General features: G+C 42.3%; 1 protein-coding gene across 1 annotated transcript in view; it reads left to right on the forward strand.

The window, feature by feature from the left end:
* Positions 1–15,057, forward strand: part of CNTNAP4 (contactin associated protein family member 4) — a 1,879,337-nt gene that overhangs the window by 1,451,327 nt on the left and 412,953 nt on the right. The gene's annotated exons all lie outside the window — the stretch shown is intronic.

The following is a 15,057-nucleotide window of genomic DNA, read 5'->3' on the forward strand; positions in this document are numbered from 1 at the left end:
GTCGCATTCAGAGGTGATCTCTAGCAAGGCACCCCACGTAGATCCCGGGCTGGCGGCGGTGATTCCAAAGGCAGATGCTGGCCTCCCTTTGACTCAGGGCTACAGCGGTGACTTGGGGGCAGATTTGAACCTGGCTTCACAAGTGTGCAAGCACCCACGCTCTGTAAAGACTTTAAATAGTGTGCTCCTCCCGGGCCAGCGGTGATCTTGTCATGTACAGCGCCTTCCCTGCAGCGCTTCTCAGTTCAAATAAATTCCTCCACAGCGCTATGCCATACAGTCAGGGTCCCCAAACAGCGGCGGTGATTTAGGGTTGTAAGAAGTGGTCTCCCACACCCAGTGCTGCAGAGACAGTGTTTAGGGTGCATAGGCTGTTCAGAAGCGCAATGGCTAAGTTGTGGAAGCAAGCTTCTAACAACTTAGAGGCCAGCCAGGCACTGATGAAGGAATGGTACGACCAGAATTCTCACCCTGTGGAGCTAGAACTGGACAGAGGTGTGGATCATGGAGCTTGGAGAGCTTAGTGCCCTCCAGGATCGCTGGACAGGCCCTTATGAGATATTGGAGAAGAAGGGCAAGGCCACTTACCTAGTGGACCTTAAGACCCTCAGGAAGCCCCACAGCGTACTACACACCAACCGCCTCAAACCCCACCATGAGAGGTCTGAGCTCACCTTACTGATGGTGACTCACGGGGCCGAGGAGGAGAAAAGCGAACCTCTCCTGGACCTCTTTGCTTCCCAAGAAAAGGATGGATCATGGAGGGAGAGGTTTTCGCCCCATCCTTAATTCCTGAGCAATAGAGGGACTGCCATCCTGTCCTGGGGCAGTTCTCCTCAGTGTTTTCCCTTATCCCTGGGATTACCCACCTGTGTACCCATGATGTGGACACAGGAGACAGCTCCCTGTCAAGCCTAAGTTTTACAGACTGTCAGATAAGGTGAAGGCCAGCATCCAGAGTGAAGTCACTAAGATGCTGGAGTGGGGGGTAAATGGTCCCTCCAACAGCCCTTGGTCCAGTCCGGTGGTTCTGATACCAAAAGCTGCCCCACCGGGCACCACATCAAAACTTAGGTTCTGTGTGAATTACAGAGGACTAAATTCTGTGACCAAGACTGATGCTCATCCCATCCCTAGGGTGGATGAGCTCATTGACCGACTGGGGGCTGCCCGATACCCAAGTACCTTTGACCTCACGTCAGGGTACTGGCAGATAGCCCTAACAGATGGAGCCAAGGAGAGGTCCGCCTTTTCAACCCCAGAGGGCCACTACCAGTTTAGAGTGATGCCCTTTGGATTAAAAAATGCTCCTGCCACCTTCCAGCGGCTTGTGAACCGGGTCCTCTCCGATTTAGAGGCCTTCTCTGCTGCCTACCTGGACAACATAGCTGTCTTCAGTAGCAGCGGGAAGGACCAATTGGGTCACCTCCAGGAAGTGCTTCAGGCCCTGCAGCAGGCAAGCCTGACTATCAAAGCCAGCAAATGCCAGATAGGGCAGGGGTCGGTAGTCTACCTAGGACACGTGGTGGGCGGGAGCAAGGTGCAGCACCTACAGGCCAAGATAGAAACCATCCTGGCCTGGGAGCCTCTCAAAACACAGACTGAGGTCAGGGCATTCCTGGGCCTCACTGGGTACTACCACAGATTTGTCAAGGGTTACAGCACTATTGTGGCCCCCTTGACTAAGCTAACCTTTAAGAAACACCCTGGAAAAGTGATTTGGACAGAGGGTTGCCAAAAAGCCTTTGAGGCCATCTGCACAGCTCCTGTACTCTTTCATTGTTCAAGCGGATGCCTCAGAGCATGGCATAGGGGCAGTACTTCGCAACTCAATAAGGAGGGACGGGAGCAACCAGTGGCTTTCATCTCCAGGAAGCTACTCCCCCGGGAACAGCGGTGGAGTGCTATAGGAGTGAAGCTTTGCAGTGGTCTAGGCTGTGAAGAAGCTGAGGCCATACCTGTTTGGCTTCTACTTCCTGATTCAGACTGACCACCGGCCCCTCAGGTGGCTCATGCAAATGAGGGGCGAGTATCCCAAATCCCAAATTGTTGAGGTGGTCCATTTCCCTTCAGGGGATGGACTTCAGGGTGGAACACAGACCCGGAGTAGACCACATCAATGCTGACGGTCTCTCTAGGTTTTTCCGTCTTAGAGATGAGAACTCCCTCTAGATTGGGTAGTTTTCCCCACTCATGATGGGGGGACATGTGTTGGAACTGTCAGCCTTAGGGTGGTCTTCCCCTACCTTTTTGCCCTTGCACCTTGGACCCTGGACTATGGGCGCCTCACCACTGCTAAACAGTGCTGAGGTGCAGGTGCTCTCCCCTAAAACCTTGTGAGGCTGGCATATCTGCCACAAGTCCCTGCTACTGCAGTAAGGCTTAACTCTCCATCAGGCTAGCATTGGGAAGCCCCCTTATGGGATAATTTCTGACAGGGACCTAATAGGTCTGTCATGTTTGGTCTTGTTGGACTCGGGCAGGGAACCCTTTCCAATGATATATGGTGTTTGGGCACTACTACGCTAGGGATCGTCTCTCGGCCGTAGTGCGCTTGATTGAGAAGGCTGGCAATAGGCCCCACCACCTAGTCGGAGAGAAGCAGAAGCCAAAGATTTAATCCTTCCGCAATCCTAAACCATCTTTGAATTCAAAAATTAACTTCTCGCGTCCCTACATGAGCGGAAGAAAACAATCGAATTTATCTTCTAACCTGAACTACATGCTAAATCGAGACTAACTCGACGAATCCCAACAGATTCTCGAGTGTGGCCCGTGGATTTGTCCGTTGTATCATCCAGATATCCATTTTTTGCGGCCTAAAAAGACGGGCGCTGTCCCGTAGATGTCCCTGTGAATCCGTTTCCCACCGGCAGCGTCACTCGAGGCGTTCTTGATTGTATGTTGTTTCTTCACCCTTTTCCCCTCCTCCCCCACTCTGACTACCCTGATAAAGGTGTGGCAGTAGACCTGGCCCGGCACCGAAACGCGTGTTGGCGTTTTATAGTCTGTCCTGCCATTGTTTCTGTCACCTGGTCTCAGAGGTTATGCGGAGGCAGATTTACGAGGGCTTGAACACTGGGCCCGCGGCGATGACTTCAGGGCAATCAGCGGGTCCAAACTAAACCAAGCCAATTCTTATACTGGGAAGGAAACAAGCTACCGGGGACCGGTTTCTGGCATTTCAGCCGTCTTCGGCCCGGCTTGCTTGAATCCTGATGGTGCAATGAGCTAGGGACTCACATCTGAGTATACCCTTCCACGCTTATGGTGGACAAAAATGATTCAGAAAAGGGGATCGTTTTTGGCCACTATAGGTGTGGCAGGGTATACTCAGACATGAGTCCCTTTCTCACTGCTCCATCAGGATTCAAGCAAGCCGGGCCGAAGACGGCTGAAATGCCAGAAACCGGTCCCCGGTAGCTTGTCTCCTTTCTGGTGAAGAATTGGCTTGGTAGTTTAGTCTGCCCTGTTCCCATGATGCACTGGGCCAGGGACAGACTGATTTGCATATAGCCAGGTTCTGAGCTGGGATGGGGCAGTGAGATAAATAACGGTGATGGATCGAGCCCTGATCTTTGGACTGGGTAAGAGTGGTCTGCTTAATTCAGACACTCTGTTCATCACCACCCCCTTTTCTGAATTGCCTACCCTATGGCCATAAAGAACCAGCCTCTCCTTGGCCAATTAACACCTCACCTCTGTGACGCTGTGCACTATCTTTTGACTTTGTTTTTCAAGGTACTGTTACTTGGGGGTCCGTGTGACGCCGTGGTCGGACAGTACACCTCGCAGTCAGTGCCGTACTTTGGATGTATGCCTGTCACAATGTCATAATAGCCCTAGTTGGAGCTATTTGGTTCTACAAATGTTATTCTTGCAATAATCGTTCTAAAAAGTGATATCTTGATATATGCATTGTGGATTTTTGTCGGTTTGGTCTTGTTTGGTTTAGCTTAAGATACTTTGTTTTTCTAAATTTGTGTAGTGTCCATTTGTGGTGTTTTTACTATCTTACTCTGTGTTTGGGTACTAATACTCTGCACATTGCCTTTGAGATAAGCCTGTCTGCTCATGCCTAGGTACCAAGGGGGTAAGCAGGGGTTATCTAGAGTGAGTGACTCCCTTATTCTGACTAGAAGCAAGGGTCCCTACTTGGACAAAGTGTATACCTCTGCCAATTTGAGACCCCCATTTCCAACTGTAGGTCATCCTGTGGGAGGGGGTGAAAACACCCTCTGCCAGAGCAGATTTGGTTTCTGGCCTCCTGAGAGCAAAGGCCCTCACCCTTGATGGTCAGGAACTCATCTCTGTGGTAGGCTGGTGAAAAACAGTCAGTCGGCACACCAGTAGCTGGTAGGTTTTCAGGGGGCACCTATGTATGCATGTATTAATAAATCCAACACTGGCATCAGTTTGGGTTTATTGCAATTTGATGTTTGCTACCAAACATCCCTATTTTCAGTGATGCCATCATGTAGCCGGGGAATTCATTTTCACCAGCGTCCAGCCCATGCTTGTCAAATGTCTTCCCTGTTTACATGTACTGGCAGCAATGGAACTGACCAGCAGCAGGGCACACCTGCTTATGTGGGGATGCCCTTACACATAGTATAGAATACCCTGCCTTAGGGCTGTAAGACATGCTTTAGGGGTGACTTACCTATATTGCATGCAGAGTCAGTAGGCATTTAAACACTGGCCGTGCCATGTCATGTTTTCACTTTTATCTGCACCTAGACACACAGCCCACAGTGGCAGTGTGCATGAGTTTGGTGAGGGGTGTCACAATTTGTGCTGCATCCCTTGGGGACCCTCTTCAGCACCTCAGGCCCTATGTAATAGCTGCATCATTTACTAGGAACTTCCAGAGAGTACTAAATTTTCCCTATTGGGGTAAACAATTGCAGTTTGGGGACAAGATCTTGCACTAGGGACCTGGATAGCGGGAACCCAGTTCACTTCCAGTCAAAGTCACATCAAACACCAGGCAAAAAGTGGGGGTGACCATGTCAAAAAGGGCACTTTGCTACAGTACTGATTTGCGATTTCTAGCAGATGACCAATTTTGCAGTTAGTGAGGTTTTTTTTAAAGATATGATTTAAAGATTATCACACAGAATTGCTATAGTGCGCTCAGCTATACCTTGTGTTATATTACGTTTCAGATACAGTTGATTTATTCACTTTTCAATCACATCAGATTCCTTTTTATAGCCCGATAGTCAATAGAAATTTTACTTTCATTGCAATAAGTCAAAGATGACCTACACATTCTACGGAATCTGATTTTACATCCACCTAAGATCAGATGGCAGGATAAGGATTTAATTGAAAACTCCCATAATAGCCTCTCCCCCTACCCCCACCTGATACAATCACCATCCTGAAGCATTTCCTCACAAGTTGGAGAACAGTACCATACCCCAATGCCCCAACCTGACAAGTCTGAAGGAAAGATCCTTTATCGATCAAAGATATACACTCCCTACTCCATTCCTATGATCTCCCACATCTCAAAAATAACACAGATTGCTTGAACAACACAAATAAACATACCCTAATCCAAACCATCAACTCTAATCCACAAGGAGCCCCAAAACCCAACATTAGACGAATAATAAAGACAATCTTATGCACGTCCCCCTCACAAAAGAACCTCTATCTACCATTAAGCCCCATCACAAATATATACTACTAAACTGTAGATCAGGCGCAAGACCTGCAGCTGATATAGCTGATCTCATACTCACTCACAAACCTGACCTCTTAATTCTGACCAAACCTGGATAAATGAAACATCTGCGCCTATCCTCGAAATTCTCTGTCCCCCCCTAACCATGACATCTCCAGATTAGACTGAACTGATAGACCAGGGAGCGGCATTGCTTGCATACATTTGAACTGTCTCTCAGTGAACCGTTGTCATTCACTGGTACTATCCTCCTTTGAATATCTTTGTATTGAAATCACAAGCAACAACAAACAAGTCTGTTCCCTGCATACATTCTACCAGCCTCCAGGTGACAACCTCACTTTCATCGAACAATTCATGGAGATCGTGACTCCAAATACAGGACAACAAAGTATCCAAATATTCCTCGGAGACCTCAATCTTCATTGGAATGACCCATATGACTTTGCAGTAAATAGCATCAAAGCATTCCTCACGGACTTCTACCATATCCAAATTTGCAACAGCCCCACACATGACAAGGGTTCAATCCTAGACTAAAGTCATTTCCAATGCTGACTCCATTCAACTCGAAACGATCCTCCCCTGTGATTTGTCTGATCACCATTCTATCATATTCTTCATTAATGAAGGAGTAAAATTAAATGCAGGCCAACCTAGGAAACCCAGAATATGGAAAAGGAACCTAAAAAATGCCAGCACAGATCTAATTACATCTTCTAGTGTCAACCTTTTGCTTCCCCCTGAAGGCCTATCTGATGTTCAAGTTCTGACAAACCACTACTTTAATGCTATGACTATGTTAATAGACACAGTTGCTCTACTACAACTGAAGAGGTTCTCCACAAAAGATTCCAAACCATGGTAGGACGGCAGACTCAATGAGGACAGACGTTCATTAAGATTAATTGAACGTCGTTGGAGATCATCACTGTCCAGTTACCAGCTTAAGCAGCTAAGAGCTACTAGAAACTCCTACTATAGAAATATCAGAAGGTCAAAAACAAACTTTTTTAGGAACCAGTTATACCAAGCCAAAAATCGACCCAAAAATTCTTTGAATAAGTCAAAGCACAATCAAATGGCTTACCATATCCCACTCAAGTTGGACCAAGCACACAACCCAGCTGTGAAGAATTTGCCTCTCTCTTCACTTAGAAGACAGAAAACATGAAGACGAACCAACATAAGGCATTAATACTTCACACTGACACCATCAAAGACGCCACTTCACCATGTCTAAAAACCACAACCAGTTGCCAGTGCTGCTACAATTTCCTAAATTAAATTTTCACAGACGTAAGAACTGTCCATCAATACATCTTAAAGCTCATTAGTAGCTTTTTATTTTTGAGTTCTTATTTCATTTTGTCAAAAACGTTTTCATTTTTATATCTATATATACACAACTTTTTACAATACCCCACAAAAAACTGTACAAGAAATTCACAAATTACACGACAAATCACATCAGACTCACCTTTTCAAACATACTACATTCATACTCATATACAGAAATACATTAATAGACTAAACATTAATTAATCATTAACAGAAATACACTTTTTCAATAAACCCAAGTTTTTATACATATTATACATATGATGCCCTTAATTATTTTTTTGTTAATCCTCTCTCGGATCTAATATACATTTAATGGAAAACCGTTTGGTCTATCCAGTGGTCTACGCGTTTCAAACCTCTTTCTTTAAGAGGTTCTCATCAGGACCAAACTCACAAAAAAAAAGAGAAAAAATACTAATCAGAGAATGACCTTATTTCCAAGCCTAGTGCCCTGGCTCAACCAGTCTTATATACCATCAGCAGCTTACCTCACAATAAACTCAAAAATGCCAAACACCACAGATGGCCCAATTTGAAGATAGTCAATCTAAAAAGAACCATAGAAAAGAGGGGAAGGCTGTAAGTCATGTGTCCGTGCTCATATATACCTTAAAAATACTAAAGATTTTGATGACTCTGAATACGTCACTTACATTCAGATGTATAAAGAAGTGTCCAAATGTCTCACTTGTCGGATCCGCAATCGTCATTTTGATGCGATCTAAAAATAAACGGAATCGAAGCACAAAACATTTAAGATGAAATGTATGGGCAATGGACCTCAATGGCGCTAAGCGTGCACACGGCAACGCTTACCTGATTTATGGAATTGACTGTATGCTTTCCCGTGACAGTTTAAATCTAAAAAATGGATTAAACAATTAACAGCGCTCAACTGCCAACCTCATATTATAAACTCAGCGAAGTTGCTGGATTTAACACTTGACAAGAATCGAAACATGCAGAAACATATCCGGGCAGCAACTAAAGGAGCAAACCTACAGAGGAACATTTTGAGAAAATTAAAACCATTCCTTCCCGCAAATGACTTCAAATTGGCAGTACAAGCACTAGTAATTTCCAGACAAGACTAAAGGATTGCAACTTTCTGTGAACTTCCCAGATCTACAACGACCCCTCTTAGAGCTTCACTCAATTCACGAAACTGCCACATTTCCCCGACCTCAGAGACCTCAATTTGCTACCACTCGAAGCAAGGATTCAACTAAAAATCGCTTGCATGACTCACAAAGCCCTTCATCACAATACCCAGCACTCTTCTTCTGAAACCACAATGATTTGCCAAAAAGAAAACCTACATGCGGGTCTTCTTTGGAATCGCTCCAAGGATCTGGAATGCATTGCCCCCAGAGACCAGACTGAATCCTTCTATTGTCTCTTTCAAGAAAGAAGTAAAGTCTCAACTTATGAGTAAATTCACATGAACAATATATCTAACCCTCATAACTGATGTTTTTATAGCAGAATATAATTATGTCATACAGTGTTCTTTTGTTCCTCTTTCTTTCCATTTAAAGTGCTCTGATATCCAAAAGGGTCTTGTTCACGCTATATAAAACCTTCAAAATAAATAAAAAATAAATAAACAGCTTGTAGCACTCTATACATTGCACAGTGCATCTCTGAGATTGCATATTGAAGTTGAAGTCATTGTCTCAGTTTATTCCTCACTTATTGGCCATTTGATTGATTCTTTCCTAAATTATTTTGTCCAGGATACATGGAAAATTAATTAAAGCAAGGTCATATTCTTTAGGTCAGGTGAGATTCAGCCAGGCACCTCATTGGTATATTCAATATTCATGCAACCATGTTGCATAATGAATGGAGTCTTTTTTTATTTTCAATCTTTATTTGATTTATAACAAAATAAAGCACAAAAGCACCATATCGAATATCATAAAATCATAAAACAACATTAATCTACAATCATTAAAACTGTGTTGCATTACAAGAAAATGTATGTCAATGTCCTGTACTTAACAGTAGGATCAACATTTCTGCAATTATGTACAAATAAGCCACATCATCTGTATATGCAAAATAGTAGCAACTGAATACATCCAGAAACCAGATATGTCAAATCTTCCCACACATATGGCATTATTAAGATCCTTTACTATAGTATAACAACATTCACATATTTTCAAACAATCAACTATTAAAATGCCTATCTATAGTCAAATTATTTCTCTATTAAAATAATAATTTAAAAAATGATTCCTAAAATAGGAGAAATTGATATTTGCTATATGCAATAATGATGTATAAAGCTGTTTTAAACCCCCAACAGCCCCTTATCAAAAGCGGGGATAATCGTTATACTGAAATGATGTAGAAATACAAATATCCTATATCATACATAAATATAAAATTAGAACGATTGAGCACATTCTTATTTCCAAATACGTGAAAGCTTTTCTTGCACGTAGAGCATTAATAAAGAACTTAGTTATAGCATAGTATACAGTGAAATCTTTCAAATCAATCACATAGTGAATTGTTCATGATAATCAAACAATTTCTGATTTTAAAACACGCTGTTTCATATATGTGGTGTTCCTGACCTTCACATTTGGCCCACTAGTAAACAGCAGTACTGGGCTGCTGTTTACTTGAAAGATTACTAACATTCAGAAAGATGTTAAATAAATAGGCATGCTCCAAATGAAGAAAAAGGAAAGAATCAAATAAGATGTCCTTAATCACTCAACTTAAGGAACCCTTATGAAATGGAAGAATGACTTTATTGTGTAGTTAGTTAAAACCATTACAATTTTAGCATAAAATACATCAAGTATGTCAACATTCTTATTTACAGGTTGAATCGTGCAAAGTTGCAAGTTCATTCTATCTTCCTACAATGAGGCGTTAAACATGATACATCTAAAACCAAGTCAACACTTTTATGACCGAAATGTGGAAGTGTCCTCTGACTATATTCACAGGGATTGTAAGGAAGCTCTGATCATTTTTTGTCTTCCACTAGGCTGGTCCAGCAATTTCCTTTACCATCATTAAAAGGATCCCTGCACATAAATAATTTCATTTCTAAGTAAAAATCTAAAAAAGATGGAAATATACATCTAAAAATAGGAGTAAAACGAACTGTGTGCAAGTGAGTGCCAAATAGCAGCTGTTGTCCATTGCAATTATATGTACAACTGCACTGTGCCCTTTGTAGCTGCCACGTGGTTAAAGTTCATGTGCAAAAGTGCAGGTCAATGCAGCAAACTCATGGTGAATGGCAAGATCTTAAAGATTGGGAATGGAGTATATTTCCATCTAATGCAAAGGAGTTGGGTCTATTTGCAAATTATGCTAAGTGACCGCTGTACTCTTTTCCAATTATTATGTGCTTGGACTTTACAGTATAGGGTAGCCAAAGGCTAGGGCATATAATCAGCACTAAGAATTTGATGTTTGTAACAGTGCTGACTTGTTGCAAGAACTTGGAACTCCTGCATGAGAGGTATAGCGACTGGCTATTTATTAATTCCATTACGGCGGGTCGACATGATTGAATCCTGGGAGAACGGAGAGCAGGGAGTAGAAAACGCTGTCTCCAGTTATTAACGGCTTGGCAAATGCACAAGAAGTGTAAAATTGACTCTTCCGCATGTTTGCAGAGTCGGCACAGACTGGTCGCCATGTTTGTTTCCATGTTGGGACCTGATCATTTGAGCAGAAAGCTCCCAGTCGAATCAGAAGCAGCAAGTGCGGTATATTTGGAAATATGTACTGTACAAGATACGGCTGCGGCAACCGGACCCCCTATGAAGATACTATGCATCTGTGTTTCTTCTTTACAAGCACTGCTTTGTCCAATAGCCAGTCTTTATGTTTGTCAGCATGGTTTGCTATTTTTGTAAATCCCGGGAAGCTGTAGTTTGTGCCCATGCTTTATGCAAGTTGAGAGTGGTTAATGCTTGCTCAAGCGCAGTAGTCCAGTATTTCTTGCCTTTTTGCTGGTTCTTCAGTTTCGTCCAGCAGAGACCTAACACAGATTCTTTTTGGGCTGCTCTCATCTTCCAGCAGAATTTTGGAAACCGCTGCTAACCTTTCCAGGAGTTGAGTAGCTCATTCCAGGTGAACTTGTGCCTGGGATGTAAATTGTGGAATCTGAAAAATTTGTTTGAAGAGACAGGATTGTTGTAGATTCAAAAAGTTTGCAACTTTGCCTTTAAATAGTTTGGGGTCGTATGCGAGAGTTGGAAGAATCATAGCGTCAATTACTTTTAAAAGATGGGTGTTGGAAGGGCGCATCAATTTCGGTCTTAGAGTGTTTAGAGCAAAACGTAATTTGTTCGCCTAGGCTCGTCTTTTGGTTAGATGATCTTTGAGTGTGGATTTGGAGTCTACCACCACTCATAAGTATTTGTAAGAGCCACTCTGCTCTATGCTGTTCCCTGCTGCAAACTATTTATGTTTTTTGATGTGGGGCCCGGTGTTTGCTGAGAAACAGATGACTTTTGTTTTCTTGTAATTTAGAGATAATCCAATCTCCTCTGTGTATTTCAACAGCTTTGTCGCTGTATGCCAATTGGGGTCTGGGTGCATAGAACGTTGTCATCAGCATATTGCAGACTTCTAACTTGATGATCAGCTAGCTTTGGGGGGTCAGTTTGGATTTCTGTCAGCCTTTTGTTTAGATCAACTGTAAATATGCTAAATAAGCTGGGAGCTAGCACACACCCTTGTTTTAGGCCTCTTTGCTTTGGTATCTTTGCTGTGGTTCTTTCTCCATTTCCTAGCTGTACCTGTACACAGGTGGCTGAGTACAAGTTGATTATGGCTCTTAGTAAACATGGTGGGGTACCCCAGTTTTCCATCTTTTGCCATAAGAGTTCTCTAGGTACCATGTCAAACCCGCTTTCAAGTTGATGAAACACGTATACAATTTGGTAGACTTTAGCTGTGCTTTTTCAAAGAGGAGGTTCAAGGCCAAGAGATTACGTATGGTGCTTGTGCCTGATCTAAAGCCTGTTTGTGAGATTGGGAGGATCTTGCTGGAGGTGACCCATTCTTCAGGATCAACAAGAAGATTCACTTTGGCTTCTACATAGATGAACGCATTTAATTTGTAATTTACCAGGTCTGATCTGCTACCAGCTTTGAATATCGGATGGAGCATACTACCTCTCCAAGAGGCTGGTCTACTGTTTGATTAAATCGCATGGTTAATCAGCTGGGTGAAGAGATCGGCCCAGAAACGTTGGTCTAACTTGATTAACATGTTTGGCAAGCCATTTGGGCCCAGGGCTCCACTAGATCTGTCTTATTTAGGACTTTCTTAACTTGGCTGGTACAAATTCAATTATCTTCAGACTAATTTTCTATGGGCTCACTTTTCAGTTGGTTTAGGTCATGGTGGCATTTGTCTGTGGCTGCATATTTGTCAGTGTGGCTCAGTTGGGCTATCCAATCAGCCTCAAGGATGTTTGCGTTGTGATGCCGGAAGGATCCATTTGCTATGCTGTTTATTTCTGCCCAGAGCTTCTTGTTATTTGATTTGCTTGCTTGCAGCAGCCTGAGCCCGATATTTGTTTGGTGTAATTTATTTTCTATCCATACTTCCTGTTTGTATTGTAGCCTTAGCCGGTTGATTTGGAGGTTCACATTAATACCTGTTGCTAGTACGTTGCCCTAAAGTCTTCGGGTCCGATTCACAGAACTAACTTAAGACAAAATCCTAAACTTACTACCATTTTGGTATTCAGAGAAGGCACTTACTCATTTTGGTATTCACAGAAGGCACTTACTCATTTCGGTATTCACAGAAGTTAGGAGTCCTAACTTTAGGACTAAATGCCTTCTGTGAATACCGAAAGACTTAAAGTTAGGATTTTTTCACAGTTTAGGAGTAGTAAAGTTAGGACTCCTAAATGCCTTCTGTGAATACCGAAAGTCTTAAAGTTAGGATTTTTCTCAATTTAGGAGTAGTAAAGTTAGGATTCCTAACTTTAGGACTCCTAAATGCCTTCTGTGAATACCGAAAGTCTTAAAGTTAGGAATTTTCTCAGTTTAGATGTAGTAAAGGACTCCTAAACTCTCCTGGAATAAAAGGATGTACATTTTTTGAAGAAAGGGTATGAGGTTGACTTCCTCTGTCTTGCTGCTGAAGCCGTTAATAATCCAAGAGCTCAATTTTAGATCGCTTACTCATGCCTCACTCTTTAAGGTCGTGGTGCTCCAAGCAGTCAGGATGGAAACTTGTGTGTTTTGGCTAGCTGCTCCAGATGCAGCATAATGAGTGATACACAGATTAAACAGGCTCTCCATGGCGCTATCAGTGGGCCCTGTGTCACCCTGGAGTAACCCACTGGCAGTCGACGTTCTGACATTTGATGTTGGACATAACACGCCTGAGTACCATTCTGTTTCAGTTATTTTTATTTCAATTCCCCATTTTGAAAAGAGAACTCTATGGTGCCAGACTTCTATAGTAATTTTTGGATCACTCCAAGTTGGTGTACAAAAATTGTAAAGGTGTATTTCATTAGCCTGCAAAGCATTTTACCTTAGTACATCAGACTTTATCAGTGATTAGTATTTGTTTTTAATGAGAGTTTTAAAAAATGAATGTTAAAACGTTTATCCCTCCTCATACCCTAACAAAAAATACCAATAGTTAACTAGTAAGTCCCACATACGTGCTTCGCTTCCCCTGCACCCACCTTGCACCCCCCAAGCCCAATTCCCGACCCTTCTGACATCAATTTGGTCCTCAAACACACCACAGACCATATTTCTGGCCTTGCGAGTACTCTTGTTATATACAAGTTACAATTTACAAAATGTGGAAAGTGCAGTGTTGACTGGTTAGATTTGTTGTCATAGGGGCATTTCTTCATCCCCTTTTCGAGAATGCAACAAGATGATGGAGTATAGAGAAAGGAAACTGAGGTAGAAGATATATGAGGTGTACATGGGAGACAAAACTAATATCAGATTGAAACCCTGGATGCTTACATAACTCCTCACAGTAATTTTAATTTGGTCTCTCAAATGCCTTTTCTGTGCACTGAACCCGAAGGCATAATCTTTAAGTCCCTTTTTAGAGCCATACTATATTTTGTGCAGTCAACTGAATTATCAAGTCTGATATAATATTTCTAACATATACTATCTAAGGGATTTTAGGTGCCTGGTCCAATGCTAAACAGTCTTCAAGAATTATTTTGGTTAACTGAGTCTTTGCTTTAGACTGAATTCCATAGAAGTATTAACTTGGACACTATTATATCAATTTAAAAAGTGGAGCCCTAATTCCATGTGTATACAAGTCTCTGAAGTTGACTGTGATACTGCAAGGAGTTTGGTCAGAAACGCATTTTCTTGCTTTTGTAATATTATATTGTTCCCTCTCCCCAAATCCCTACACCATGTTTAGCTGTGGCAACTCTTTTGGGACTATAGAGGGCCAGTATTTCTTTGTCAGGCATCTAAAAATCTCTTCGTTATTTCTTAACATATTGGTGGAACTAATTTCTCTATGATGACACAAGCCACCTTCCTATGAAAATTGTGAGCCTAAGTAAATTAAACTTTTAGTACTTAAAAACTCTCATTTATATAAAAGGGACAAGTCTTCCATCTACTTTTACCACAGCACACAGTGAATTTATTTTGGATTAATCCTTAGCTCTATCTTTTCCATAAACTTTGTGAAGGTATTAAAACTCTGTGAACTTATTAGAGTTAGGGATAGTAGAACTGCATCATCCGCATACAAAAGAATAGGTATGGGCCGTTTTCCAAATCTAGTACTAAGAGATTTAAATTTCCCATCCATATCATTGATATATATTTATGGAGAAAAAAGGAGCTAAAACACATCATTGATGCACTTCTCTTTCTAGTGTAAATAATTGTGTTAATTTCCCCAGTGGCCCATACTGTACTCTCCACAATAAATTACAAAACATATAAGCTAGCAGTGCAATGATATCCTTTGGAGCCCACAAAGAGTACAAACACTTCCACAGCTTGTTGCA

Source organism: Lissotriton vulgaris, chromosome 3_1 (assembly GCF_964263255.1).
Source record: "Lissotriton vulgaris chromosome 3_1, aLisVul1.2, whole genome shotgun sequence".
NCBI lineage: Eukaryota > Metazoa > Chordata > Amphibia > Caudata > Salamandridae > Lissotriton > Lissotriton vulgaris.